Here is a 14,332-nt window from a genome sequence, read left to right on the forward strand (position 1 = left end):
ATATGGATGTCAGGCTTCAACATCACCTTTACAACAACACAGAGAGATCCATTCTGATAGGCTTCTACTGTCATTATTTTGTTTGGTGACTTAAGTGAATTGTTCTTAATTAAAGCTGAGCTTGGTTTTCCTCTTTCAGATAATGATATCTACTATTATGATATTGTGTTAATTATTTTTATACATAAATAAATGATTGGAAATGACAATTGATTGATTTGTATTCACCTATCAATTTAATCCATCATTTTCATCAGCAAGTTTTCTATCTGCATGATTTCGATCAATCAGTACAACACCTCTAATCTGATCTTATCACAGAGAAGTATTTTAGTTTCTACCTTCTTTAAGTTGTAGGCCAACTGAATTTGATCGTTTCAACCATATCGATTTATATTATCTAAATTTGGGAGAGAAATAGTACAAAGAATATCCTTAGTTTTTCTCTCTCTCGGTCTTTTTTCTTGTAAAAATAATACATAAATTTGGTAAATATACCTTTTTCCTGTTGTAGTTTTGTACATTCGTGTTTACTGGTGTTAACATTGTATATTATTCCATTATTACTAATTTTTTTACATGAATTACTAAGTGAATTTCATCAAAATTTCTAGTTTATTTATTTCTGGACTGAAAAGTGGACTCAAATCAATTCAAGTGGATAGCATAACCTATGATTTTTATCCATTCATAACTCTACTTTCATTTTATTATCATTCATCCCATCATCATCACCTAGGCTTAAAGTACTTCTAGAAAGTCGCCTTTGTAAAATAATAAATAAATAAGCTTTCCTCTCTCTATTATTTGTTGTTCAACGATTCTGATGACCATATTTGAAATAGTTAGGAGTGCCTAGTCTCGGCCAATGACAGTAGATCTCAGCGTTGATTGGAGAACAGCTAATGGCCAATCGCAGAGTCTCACTCACACTATAATTATAGATTCTGCTGCTCAATGTTCCAGCACAAACAAGAATATCTGTATCTAATCAATAAAAACTTGTAGTACCCTTGAATAAAGTTGCCCATAAAAGTGAAGTGATTTTATATCTGTATCTTTTGGTTCTATATCTCTCGTATCTTCAGGTTTGTATGTGTGTTTTCAGTTTACTAAAGAATGATGTAACAACCGAAGCAGTTATCTCAAATTGTTTTAGTAGATTGGTGGTTTTGAAAATATAAAGTCGTTAAAGCAATAGAAAGTTGAATACATAGATTGTATATTTTTGAGAATCAAACAATTTTCAGATAAAGGAGATTTTTCAATTTATTGACTAGTGGGCTAAGCATTGTCTATGAGGACTAGAAAACGATTACAAATTAATAAAAATTAAGATACAAAAGTGATGAAGATATAATTAGATTCTACATGAGTGGATTGGGGTTTTTATCGTTGAAGATCAGTTTTCAGTTTTAAAATTATTGATTTTTCAATAATTTGCCAAACAATTTGAAATTAATGGAAGATATTGCAAATTTTTATGGATTTAGCTCTGTATTATTTCCAAGAGTTTGACAACTGCGATTACTGATCTGATTTAGTTCTATTTTGTACCTAACGTACTATAGTTCTATGTAACTTTTGATACAATTCATGTTGCGACATTTTTGACGAATGAACATTTTTCTATTATATTCCAAGGAAATGAAAGGAAAAATACTATATGATAAAAGAGTGAAGTGCAAAATTAGACAAAGACATTTACACTCGAAAATTACTCTTAAGAGTTGAAACTAGTTGTGTTGTGATAAAATAAAACTATAAAATGATGCTTGATATCTTATTGTGTTCTAGTATTTATACATATTTGACAAATAAAAATTTTCCTATTCTATTCCAAGGAAATGAAAGGATAAATACTATATGATAAAAGAGTGAAGTGAAAAATTAGACAAAGACAATGACGTGGAGCTGGGCCAAAAGACCCGCTGACCCCAATATCAGTCTACAAGCATTTCCTTGAAGCTGCTAAATATAAATAGACAAGATGATTACACTCCAACACTTCACTATCAGACACACCCTTCAAACGTTTTCAAACTCAAAGACAGTCGAATTTGCTGCGTTTGGTCCAACTGCTATTATGGCTAATTAATTCTGAATTCGATTTCAGTTTCCAGAGTCTTCAGGGTCCGTGGCAGAAAAGATTGTCAAATATTCCTAAGATTCTTCTGAAGTATTTCGGATGATATTTCAAGCTGCTGATGAGCATTTATTCCAACCACTATCTTGAACTTTTCACTGCAAACTAAGAATAAATTCAAATGAAAATGTAATGAGTGGGATACACTGCCCACAAAGCCCACCGCTGCTCTTTACTTAGAACATCGGGGACCTAGCTTCGTTCTGGAGTACAAAAGCATGAAAAAATTATTACGAGAGAAGAAATTATAATAACATTCATACAGAAATGTTCTATCTAATCACAGTAAATTAAGATTAATTCCCAGAGGAATGCTCACAAAGGCCCAGTTGCACAAAAGGTGGTTAAATTTTAATCCTGATCAACTTTACGTGAACCAAATCAGAGAAGACCAATTATTCGAAAAGATGGATCTACTGGAATTAATCAGGATTGAAAATAGCCCGGATTTTCTGCAACCGGCACTAAGTACCTGATTGAATGATTACAAAAGTTCAACAGCTGAGTCATAATTTTTAACACAGTCCCACCTTAGACCAGTTATAGAATAGACACTGCCCATTGTATATTCATACTGAAAGTCGATGAAGCCAACATCTACTGCCCTATCGTGACGTTAGCATCGAATAGAAAACTTTTCTGTAGAGTTTGTTTACATTGTTTTCCATAGCAGATTGTGTCTATTCCAGCGGGAGCGCAGCGGGAGTTTACCATTTTAATGAATAATAATTTATTCTTCAGAAATAGACACAATCTGAAAGTTTTCTATCCGATGATGACGTCATGATTTGGCGATATGGCAGTAGATGTTGGCTTCAGAGGCTAGACTTCCCAGCGTGTCTATTCCATAACTGGTGTAAGAGTCCCACACACAAGAACTTGCTCACTCACTTCCATCACCAACAGACGACGAAATAATTATTATCAGCTGTTTTTCCAAGGATGAGTAATAATTATTATCCTTTTAATATCCTTCAGCGAGTTTTCCCAAGGATGAGACCTAGTGCAATCGAAAACTCATATTATAAACCTATGTTCTGAATTTCGTGAGAATCGTTAGAGCCGTTTTCGAGATCCGGTGAAATACAAATATATAAACATCCAAACATCTAATCATATAAACAGAAGTTGCTCGTTTAATAGTATAGGATTTAGTTTACCAGAGATTGATAATGGTGTGACAGCTGAAACCTGTATCTCGATTTCTAATAAATCTGTGGTTGGATAATATCCAGTCTTTTCATTCAGTATCGACAGTTCTGGTGATGGTGCTGTTTCGTGATGTAGTGTATTTTGTTCTAATGCTGATGTTTTAACAATAATTTAATTTAATTTCATTTGATGTAATGATCACTGTAACCTAACACAGAACACTTGATGTGAATAAAAAGTTTTCAAACGAATAAGACAATATAGCAGTGGCGCCATTCCACCAAACTGCTGTGGGGGGGGGGCAAAAGCCTAGAGAGAGGTATGAGGGGGGAAGGAATACCCCCAAAGGATAGAGGGTCCAGGGTTTTTTTCCCATAAATGTTACATTCGAAGATGCTATTATATGCTTCATTTTCTCCAGTTTTATACAAATGTGGTTGAAGTATCAATACAAATATATACATTATTAGTTATTAAATCATGAAAATATTAGAAATATAGGCCTACAGACAGGCCCTAAAGTAGGAATACACTGAAAACAGATTTCTTAAGAATCATGGAGATAGATACATTTTTTCTACAATTACAATTTCATTGGGGAATATATTCTAATTAGAAAACAACTTTCAGTAGAAATCTAAAGAAACATTAAGCTGTTCCCATAATTCTCACCAACTCTGTACATACATTTTTGATTGTCTGATTGTGTCCTTTCTTTTGCTTTCACTGTGACATCTTGCAACTTGTTCTCACGTAGAATTCATGCAATAACTCACTTATTGTGCCCTGATCAATATATAATTGTACCCATTTTATATTTCAGCTTCCACAGAGAAAAATATATTCTTTATTACTCCGTACCCGTAGCCATACTTTCAAGGCAATTTTGCTACATTGTTGATACTGTAGAAGTAATTATACTACTGCTGTTTAAAAAAAGTATCAAATCAGTATGAGATTCTAAGGATTCGAGTAGATGGACCCGAATTTTCAATATTCATCTGATCCTTGGAGGGGGGTCTAGGACCCCCTGCCACCCCTAAATGGCGCCCCTGCAAAATAGTATCGCGTTTCTATTTCATCATGAGTCTACAATGTTAATCGATAGTTTAAATAATATTAGATGATAAAATAAATAAATTGAACAGTATGAAACATGCATGAGCTGTACTACACCTCCACCTTCTAATATTTCACATGACTATAATAGTGAGGTCCACGTTTCATTGGCAGTGTTTGATTAGCAATGGTATTGCTATCCTTATCTATCATTCAACTAAGCAGACAGCGCTATCTCTTTCTCGCTTTGCTCTGTTGCCAGAGCGTCTTTTAACTGATTTAATTGATTTAGAATCAATAATTAATCAACAATATATTTCATCTTAATTAAGAAAATTCATTATGAAATTATTGAAAAATATTTTCCTGCTTAATTAAATATATTTGGTTATTTTAAACGAGAATAAACAGTTATTATTAGCGAAGTGAGGTCTAAGATTCAAGTCGACGGTTTGGCATTTCTCTTAATGTTTAAATGTTTAAATGTTTAAATGTTTAAATGTTTAAATGTTTAAATGTTTAAATGTTTAAATGTTTAAATGTTTAAATGTTTGAATGTTTAAATGTTTGAATGTTTAAATGTTTGAATGTTTAAATGTTTGAATGTTTAAATGTTTGAATGTTTAAATGTTTGAATGTTTAAATTTTTGAATGTTTAAATGTTTGAATGTTTATATGTTGCGCATTTACGGCAAAACGCGGTAATAGATTTTCATGAAATTTGACAGATATGTTCCTTTTTTAATTGCACGTCGACGTATGTACAAGGTTTTTGGAAATTTTGCATTTCAATGATAATATAAAAGGAACAAGGAGCCTCCTCCATACGCCAATATAAGAGTGAAAATCACACTATAGAGTTATTCATCATAAATCAGCTGACAAGTGATTACACAGATGTGTGGAGAAGCCAGTCTATTGCTGTATTCCCATAAGGTCTATAGTTTCAATCAGGTACTTGTGGATGAGAATACTGCGTGAGGTCTACTGTTCACAGAACTACTAGTGATAGTATTGTATCAACAGTTATTATTATAATATTGTATCAATAAACCTGTATCAGCTACCGTCTATAGAAGGCATTGACAAGACAGATGATCGGCAACGTTGTTCTGCTATTTTTCTCCACTGCCATTATAACTTGGACCTCACTATAGTACATGGAGAGCACTAAACATGATGTGGGCCACTTCACATGAAATGAATTGAACCGAACTGGGTTCATCTCATCTCCCACTGACAATGACACTCCATCATCACTGTATGCTGCAGCCAATAAGCATCAAGCATTGCCTTGCATTCATGTGTGCCATGCATCCAAATTGATTGACCTTTGCAATGTCAATTTCAGCACATTGGTTCCACCGACAAACCATGTTTCCCAACAAATCTATAACCACACTGATCACTGTTTTGATGGGAACGGAGTTGATTTCATCACTTCATTCACTATTTGTCTGGGTCTAATCATTAATTGCATTTCAAGCTAATGTAATAATCGTCAATGAATTCCATCCATGATAATGAAGATTCATTTGTTGTAGGTCTATGGTTTGAAGGACATTGTGCCGGTTGCACAAGAGCTGGTTGAATTTCAAACGTGATTGATTTCATGAGAACCAATCAGGGAAGCCGTCTGTTCTAGAAGCCGGTTAAATTTAAACCGTGATTAATTTCACGAAAACCAATCAGAGAAGGCCTTTCAGAAAAGACGGCTTCTCTGATTGGTTTTCGTGAAATTATTCACGGTTAAAATTTAACCAGCTCTTGTGCAACCGGCAAAAAATCCTTCAAACCATAGACCTACAACAAATGAATCTTCATTATCATGGATGAAATTCATTGACAATTATTACATTAGATTGAAATGTCGTCTTTTCTAGAAGCCGGATAAATTTCAACCGTGATTAATTTCACGAGAGCCAATCAGAGAAGGCATCTCAGAAAATACGGCTTCCCTGATTTGTTCTCATGAAATTAATCACGTTAAAAAAGTTTTGCAACCGGGCCTTCAAGTTGAAAACCATTGCTTTCCACACAAATATTGAATGACATGGACCGAACAGCTGCTACCAGAAATTTCACAAATTGAAGGATTAATAATTAGAAAGATTGAGTTAGCCATTGTTATTCTACAAAAACATATTCAATATCAGATAATGGACAAGACAAGACATGGTCAGTCACAATACTTCACATAGTTGCTCATGAAGACATGTCTAATTGCAATGACTAGGCTAATCAGTGTGAGTTGCGTCATAAGCAACTATGTGAAGTATTGTGACTAAACGTGTTTGATCATGTCTTGTCTTGACTAACTGGTGTGCGCCTAGCCTAAAACTTATTGTTCTGGGAACTTTGTATCCATCAAAATTTGGGAGGAAGACAGTTTTGGGCCCAGCATGTTGTCTTCTTCCGATCATATTATATTATTGTATGTCAAAATCACTCCACTTGTATAGGCTACTTTATTAAAATTTATAAAAACAATATAAAAACATGTAGTACCCTTTTTATTTAAAACATTTCAACAACTAGTTTCGGCTTACTTTGTCCATTTTCAAGTTTAAATGAAAAAATAACAAGATGATATTGTATGTTATTTTGATTTGCGGTCCTGTTAATAAATAAATGGAATAACGCATATAGCTTCTACCAGATATCTCACCAAAATAGGAGGTGGAAGATATTTTACATTCAATTCCAAGGGTCCACCTGTTATTCCTCTTCCAATATCATTTTAATGATGAGTTCTTCTCTACAAATGGATGGATAAAATAATATATAACACTTCTGATTCAATTATTGTGCATTTCAACAAGTATTTGGCATCCTAAATATTACACGGTCACAACTGAACTTATTGCAGGTCATGATGCACCTCGACAAGTATTCCATCCACCCTGAATTTTTTGTTCTTACTAGTCAATGAGTTCAACGGAGCAAAACTTCTTCAATTTGTTGTTACATGCTTCAATTCTTCCTTGTTTAGGGAGTCATGGTTCAATGCCATAATAGCACTAACATCATAGCAATGCATAGCGATGCTCTGTCCCGTCATTTCCTATCAAGTCGAAAATGACGACTAATATTCCAAATGTTGAGTTAGAAAACGACCGAGTACAGTAGTTATAACGAATTCGCATGGATTGGGAATCAATTTTGGGTGTTGACGAAAATGTGTGAATCAACCACTTTCTAACATATGAAAATTATGAAAATTGAAGACTATTTTTGTAGTAAGTATCTAGCTAAAACATTATTCAAATTAAAATAGTTCTCATTCAATCAAATTTGAGGATAAGTAAGTAAATTTTTCTTTAAGCAAACAGTATTGTATTCAATTATGTGTAATATAATTTGTATAATGGAATTTGCCACCTGGAAAAATTCCCGTTGTAGTCCAAAACTATAGACCTACAGGAAAAAGAGATGTAGGGAGACCAAGAAAGAGATGGGTACCGGAACAGGTTCATTAAAAAACCTAATCCCTGAAGTGAAGATGATGATGATGATAATGGAATTTGTCATGTAAGTGATATCATTGAATAAAACTTTATTTGATTTGATTGGAAATTATAATAAGGAATATGAAACATACCCTCGAATATTGGGGGAGTTGTCTCGTAGAAGTGACAGGTAGAGTGCAGTGATTGGGTGCTAGAATCAACTCATTTACCTAGGTACAATTATTAATATGATAGATTTTTTTTCAATTTTTCGATATTATTTCGATTTGATTTTAATCATTTTATAATGTTGTTTGTTATTGATATCTGATTCTTATCATTTTATATATTTTCTAAATTCATTTAAAAACTAAATCAGTCATTAATTGAATATTTATTGTACAACGATTTTGTCTTCTTTGGAAAATTTGTTTAGAAATTTGTTAGCGTATTAATAAGTTGAGGCAGAGACAAATGATCTAAACTTTACTTTGTGGTTCAGGTCAAACACTTTCATAACTGAAAAGACCAATTATAAGAAGGCAAACAGTGACAAAATACAAACAAATCCAAAATGAAAATATTGAACAGCATACTACATCCTCATTGAACTATAAAATAGTTGATAGATCCCTTTAAAAAGTAATATCATTATTGTATCTCTCATCATCATCATCCCTCTCACTCATCAACCACGCACAAGTCTAAGAGCTTATGTGGGCATCACCCTCAAAAAAGCTGCTGTTAAAATAATGTCAAATAGTAAACAGTTCGGTTACAGAGCTCGAAATTAGAGCACATCCTTATTACCACGTCTGTAGGCCTAGCAATGTTTATTTCCCATTTCTTCTACCAACTAATTGTGGAACAAAATGGAGCAGATGAACTCTGATATCGAAACAGTTCTCTCTCGACAAACGTGAGGAGGAGAAATGAAAAGAAGAGAAAGGAAGAAATTTGAAGAAGTGAGAAGAAGAAATGAGAAGAAGCCGGATAGAATTATTTTTAGTGAGAACCAGGATGAGACGCTGGTCTCTGACGTAAATCGCGCGTGCGTTGTGCGTAGTCGTGCGTATTCATGCGTCAGCAGACGTACTTAACGCATGTGGATGGGTGGGGGGGTCAATGTGCTCCACATTCACTTGCTTCATCAGTCGGGAGTCTTCTGCAGACATTCACGCACCATTAGACAAACATTAGGCATTTCACACTACTTAACAGGCACTTGGTGATAAACGATTGATTTAGTAAATTTTAAATAGTTTTTGAATCGTTCATATATTTGAGATGTAGCCAAAATATTCTGGGTTGAAGGAGACTTGGATTACAATATTCGAGTAGTAGAAAGTAGAATTGAGCTGTTGAATTCGTGATTAACGATTGACTTTTCATTCTGAAACAGTTTTTGAACCGTTATTGAGATGTAGCCTATGTTTTCTAGAATGACGGTAACTTGGATTAGAATATTTGAGGAGTAGAAAACGGAATCGTTGAATTGGGATGTTGAGTGTGAAATGTTTTTAGCGGTAGCGATTCTACTTTGATCTGATGTGACTATTTTGGATTGTATACTATGTATTTTGACGTGTCTATTATAGTATTCTTCAATGTTGTACGCAATAAAGCTTTTGATTTGATTCTTGGAGGAGGAGGAGGAGGAGGAGGAGGAGGAGGAGGAGGAGGAGGAGTAAGCGGTTGCTTGCTTACTAATAGAATAAGATTGATGTTGATGATTCAGTAATTTTGGTTCAATGGATGTACATTTATAATTATTTGTACTTTTCATTGAAACATCGTGAATTCTAGCATTTGCATCACTAATGGATACTATTCCTGAAGTTCTACATTTCGATGCTCGAAAATTAAAATTCGACGATTGACCTTATGATAAGTAAAAGAGTGGCAAATCTCTCGTTGTTAGAAAAGTCATGAGTTGTCTCCGTGTCTCATTGAGAATGAAGACATACTACTGATAACAGCAATGAAATGACCGTACTTTCAAATAAATTTATTCAAAGGTTGTCTGGAAGAGTTAAACCATCACAAACATTATTACAATTGTATCCAGGAGAGTGTTATTCCAATCATTTTTACATTTGTTTAGTCAAATCAAATTCATTTCAATTCCTCATGATATCGTATGATACAGTAATCATTGAATTCATTGAATTGTTGTTTGGTATCATCATACTGAAAAAATCCTCACATGAGTCCCTGAAATCATCACACAAGAATAGAAGATTTTCCCGCATTCAAGCAATATAGTTCAAGAAACCCGTTCGCGTTACCTACTGTCAACTACAGAGCAGCCTTTTACGTCCCAGCTCAGCTCTCAAATAATTTCCAAAGTATCGCAAAGAAAACGCCGATTTCGGGAGCTGTATGACAAATCCTGCACACTTCCTGTTGATATCAGTGCGCTCTTTATGTAACGATTTGATGTGCACCAGGTTTTTTATGCAGGAAGTGCGCATTTTCCTCTCATGTACCTAGTATATAACACATCGTTCCTACATCAAATGTAGGTACAGTATATATTTTTTCACTACATTTTTCTTAATGTGTACAGCACATATTTTTCAAGCCTACATTTTTCCTGCTTATACCTTGTATACACACATCGTTCATTTATTAAATATAGCTACAGTATATATTTTTTCAGCCTACATTTTTCAGCCAAGATTGGGTGTCACGCCACTTACTGAATCATGTGGAAAATGTGACAAGCTTTCCCTCCACCTGTCTCCTATATGCCGCCATGCAATCCCGTGAGTCTGCCACTGCTCCAAATGGATTTTAGGTCTTCTCAACGACACCGTAACCCACAGATGGGATTTCGTATACGTATTTCCAGATAGTCAGGTAGGATTTAACAGGAATATTAAAATAACTTTGTCAATTCGAGCCAGGATTCAGTATTTTGACAGAAGTATTCGAACGTTTAGTTTTAGCAAAGAATCAACCAGTTATTTTCAAAGATACTCGACCTAGATCTGTTACTTAATTTGAGACTTTGATATATTAGTAATAAACGCTTGTAAATTACTCACTTTTGTCACTATACTCTGTAAAAATCAACTTCATACTTGGGTGGGACATGCGCAGCAGAGAAGGCATTCAGAGGTAGGGATACAACGGCTGCGAAGTTACGGCCAGCATTCCTCTAATTTCTCGTGAGTATTCAATCGCTCATGTTAAACTTACGGAGTTTTCTGTCTGGAATCTCTCAGTCGACTGACTGTAATCGAAAAATTGGCAACTGCGCTTCTACCTATGACTGTAATTGTAATTACTATTGTAATAACTTATTACTAATTGTAATAACTGTAATTGGCTGATCTCCCTCCATTTCTCTGCGTCGCATATTCCTCCAAGTCAGAAGTTAATTTTTACGAAGTATAATACCCTTCTATTATCTTTGATCAAGAGTTTAAATAAATGAATTCAGTATATTGAGTTTGTGAGTAGAGGAAGAGCATATTGATAAAGAAGTCGTGCACTTCTTTGAATTCTTCGAATTTTTTGTACATCTTCTGTAAGAAAATACACAATTAATTTTGTGATTAAATATTTCAAAAACGGTACTAAGATTTTTATTTTCTTTCTATCTTCTGTAAGATGTAGGAAAATTTTCATTTGATGTAGAGCTTCTCATTTGGAGAAAATTGAATATGAGTTTTCATTTACCTATGATCTTTCTCTTAACCGCTACATAACTTTGATTCTCTGTTAGTACAAATTTCAGTTGCAGAACATTTGAATCAAATCGATAAGATTCATGAAGTAGTTAATGTTCATGGTCCAGTAATCGTATTGTCACGTCGCTGGGAGTGAAGAAAAAACTTGGAGAAAAGAAACAACAACCGTTTCAGTTCCGGGATGACGAATTGATCGACAACAGAGCAACACCGATGTTCGTTCCGTCAACATCCACTGCCATCGTAACTGTTATGCCTTCTATGTTTGTGTTTCTAAAATAACAGCATGAATAATCAAGAGAACAATCTACTTGTGTTTAGGAAAATTTTGAATCTAGAATAACGTGATGCATAGCAGATAATGTTTCTATCCTTAGAGAAATCAGTTTGTATAGGAGTAAGTTATGTACGAGTAAATTATAGTTATCTATGTACGAGTAAGTTATGCCTTCTATGTTTGTGTTTCTAGAATTACAGCATAAATAATGGTAACAATCGAAATATCTGCCACAAGCGTGGCAGATATTTCTTCCTTTGAGAAATCAGTTTATAGAATGCATTGTCTTCATTCCACACTTTGCAACAGATCTTCAATATGAGAATGAGTTGATGATCATCTGATCATGACATCCTTCATCCCATTTCACTGCTGAGATAACGCTACTTATCAATGAACTAATAAGTGATTGATAACGGTTATGTATTGGTAGATTGAAGAGAATTATTGAAAATTATTATTCTCACGAATTTATGATGCTGAAGAAACAGGTGACAGTTGAATTGGAGAAATCTGAAGTACTGAATGAAGAGACCCCTTCACAACTACTCAGGAAAATAAATAAGAAGAGTAAAATCAAGTGATTCGTTGTTTCAATTGAATAGATGATATCATAGAGAAACAATAGCGTAAGTAGATATCCCATGGTATAGGGCGTTTATGTCGCAACTTTTACTGTTATCCCAAGCCGATTACTGTCGATTATTGTTGATTTTTACTGTTTTGACCAGGTAAGAGTGTATGAACGGCACAATATGAGAGACTACCAGCGTCATAATGCTTCACGGGAAAGAACTACGTGGGCTATCGGCTTGAGATAACAGTAAAAGTTGCGACATAAACACCCTATGCCATGGAATATCTACTTATGCTATTGTTTCTCTATGATGATATTAAGAGTAAAGTTTCAAAAAACGCTAGGAATGATGCATAAAGATGATAATGACTAAATATTGAGTTCTCAATGGATATTTGTCTAAAATAGCATTTGTAAACTTTGCTGTTGATTCAATTCGTGCGTGCGGTTGACTATACAGTAGAAGTAATATTGTTTGATTCGAAGTTGCATGGATCAATGTACAGATACGATAGAGAACACAAGAAAGAATAACGAATAGAGGATAAAGTGAATAGTGGAATGAGAACTGCGAACCAATCACAGCAAAGCAAGCCTATTTCACACCTCCAAGCTCCGCCCACTTTCTCCAAAATGCTAGTTTGAAATAGTTCTCAATTTTGCCGTTGGATGGCAATGGCTACTGGGTAACACACTTGATTCCATTTACTACTGTCAATCGCACAAAAATAGTCTGATGGAAATTAGTACAGATGCTTCTCCCCTTACCCTCCGCAATCATATATGTTGCCAATTCTTCAGGTGTTTTATAAGGATATTAATTAATTCTCATACATAATCATCTGTGAACAACGTTGATTAACTAGTATTTGACAACGTTGCGTTTACTCTCATCGGACTATTTTCGTGCTGTTGACTATCAAATCAAATTATTAATTGCCAAAAACACAAAGTGTCACTACAACGTATGATTCAACCCTCCATTACCTGCAATATTGATTCTTCTAATTCATCAATTAATTCTTCAACCTCAGTATTTCTCTTTCCAATGCATATTTTATTTTACATGAATCGATTGATAACATTAACATAAGGAAACTTCCTACCAGCACAGAATACAGAATTACAGACGCTGAGCACAGAACTTGTAAGTACAGTAAAATTAATATAGACAGAAATTGGAAACTTGGTAGTGCAACGTTTCTAAAATGGTCAACGTTTCTGTAGCGTCAACTCAGCTTATTAGGCTTATGATAGACTTTGTATGCACAAAATTCTGGTTTGACCATGAATCAAGCTCTAAAATTAGCCTCAAATAGCAATCAATATCGTGTTAGCTTCTCATTTTTACAGAGCAACTCCATCAATCACATTTACCAGACCGTATTTCAAAATTAAATTGATCCCGCACATAACAATAGGAAAAAGCTTTAATTAATTGAGCAAAAACAGTTTCGACCGATTTCCCGTGCCAGCATACGCTATTTTGGAGAGTAGCTAACGGAAAATCCTGCATTAACTGCGGAAAGAAACGCGAATTTCCCGCTTTTTGTGCCGGTTCGGAAACGATCACAGTGCGAAAGAGAGAGACACAGCTATAGTGACGAGTGGGAGTCGGAGTGAGAGGGTGATTGTGATGAGGTTTTCTTCTAGATCAGCGACATGCAACGGAATGGCGAATTAAATGCATTAATCGAGAGCAGATAGAGCGTGACAGAGACAGACAATGGACAGTAGATTTAATGTTGTGCCAATTTCTCTCGTCACTTTTTTGCACGAGTTGATTGATCTGACACGCGAATTCCAACTGTAAAAACCACCTACAGAATATATAATTTTTTGGCAAGAATGTCAATTCCGGTAGCAAAAAACACTACATTTTCACCAGACGTCAGTGATAAAATAGAGAACAGCGAATCACTTTTAGAAGCTTTGAAAAATGGCATCTATTACGACTTTTTACAAAAATCAGAG

At 34.5% G+C, this 14,332-nt stretch overlaps 1 protein-coding gene across 3 annotated transcripts in view; it reads right to left on the reverse strand.

Annotated features, from left to right (window-relative positions):
* Positions 1–14,332, reverse strand: part of LOC111058112 (carboxyl-terminal PDZ ligand of neuronal nitric oxide synthase protein) — a 291,989-nt gene that overhangs the window by 206,035 nt on the left and 71,622 nt on the right. The gene's annotated exons all lie outside the window — the stretch shown is intronic.

Source organism: Nilaparvata lugens, chromosome 6, assembly GCF_014356525.2.
Source record: "Nilaparvata lugens isolate BPH chromosome 6, ASM1435652v1, whole genome shotgun sequence".
In the NCBI taxonomy this organism is placed as follows: Eukaryota; Metazoa; Arthropoda; class Insecta; order Hemiptera; family Delphacidae; genus Nilaparvata; species Nilaparvata lugens.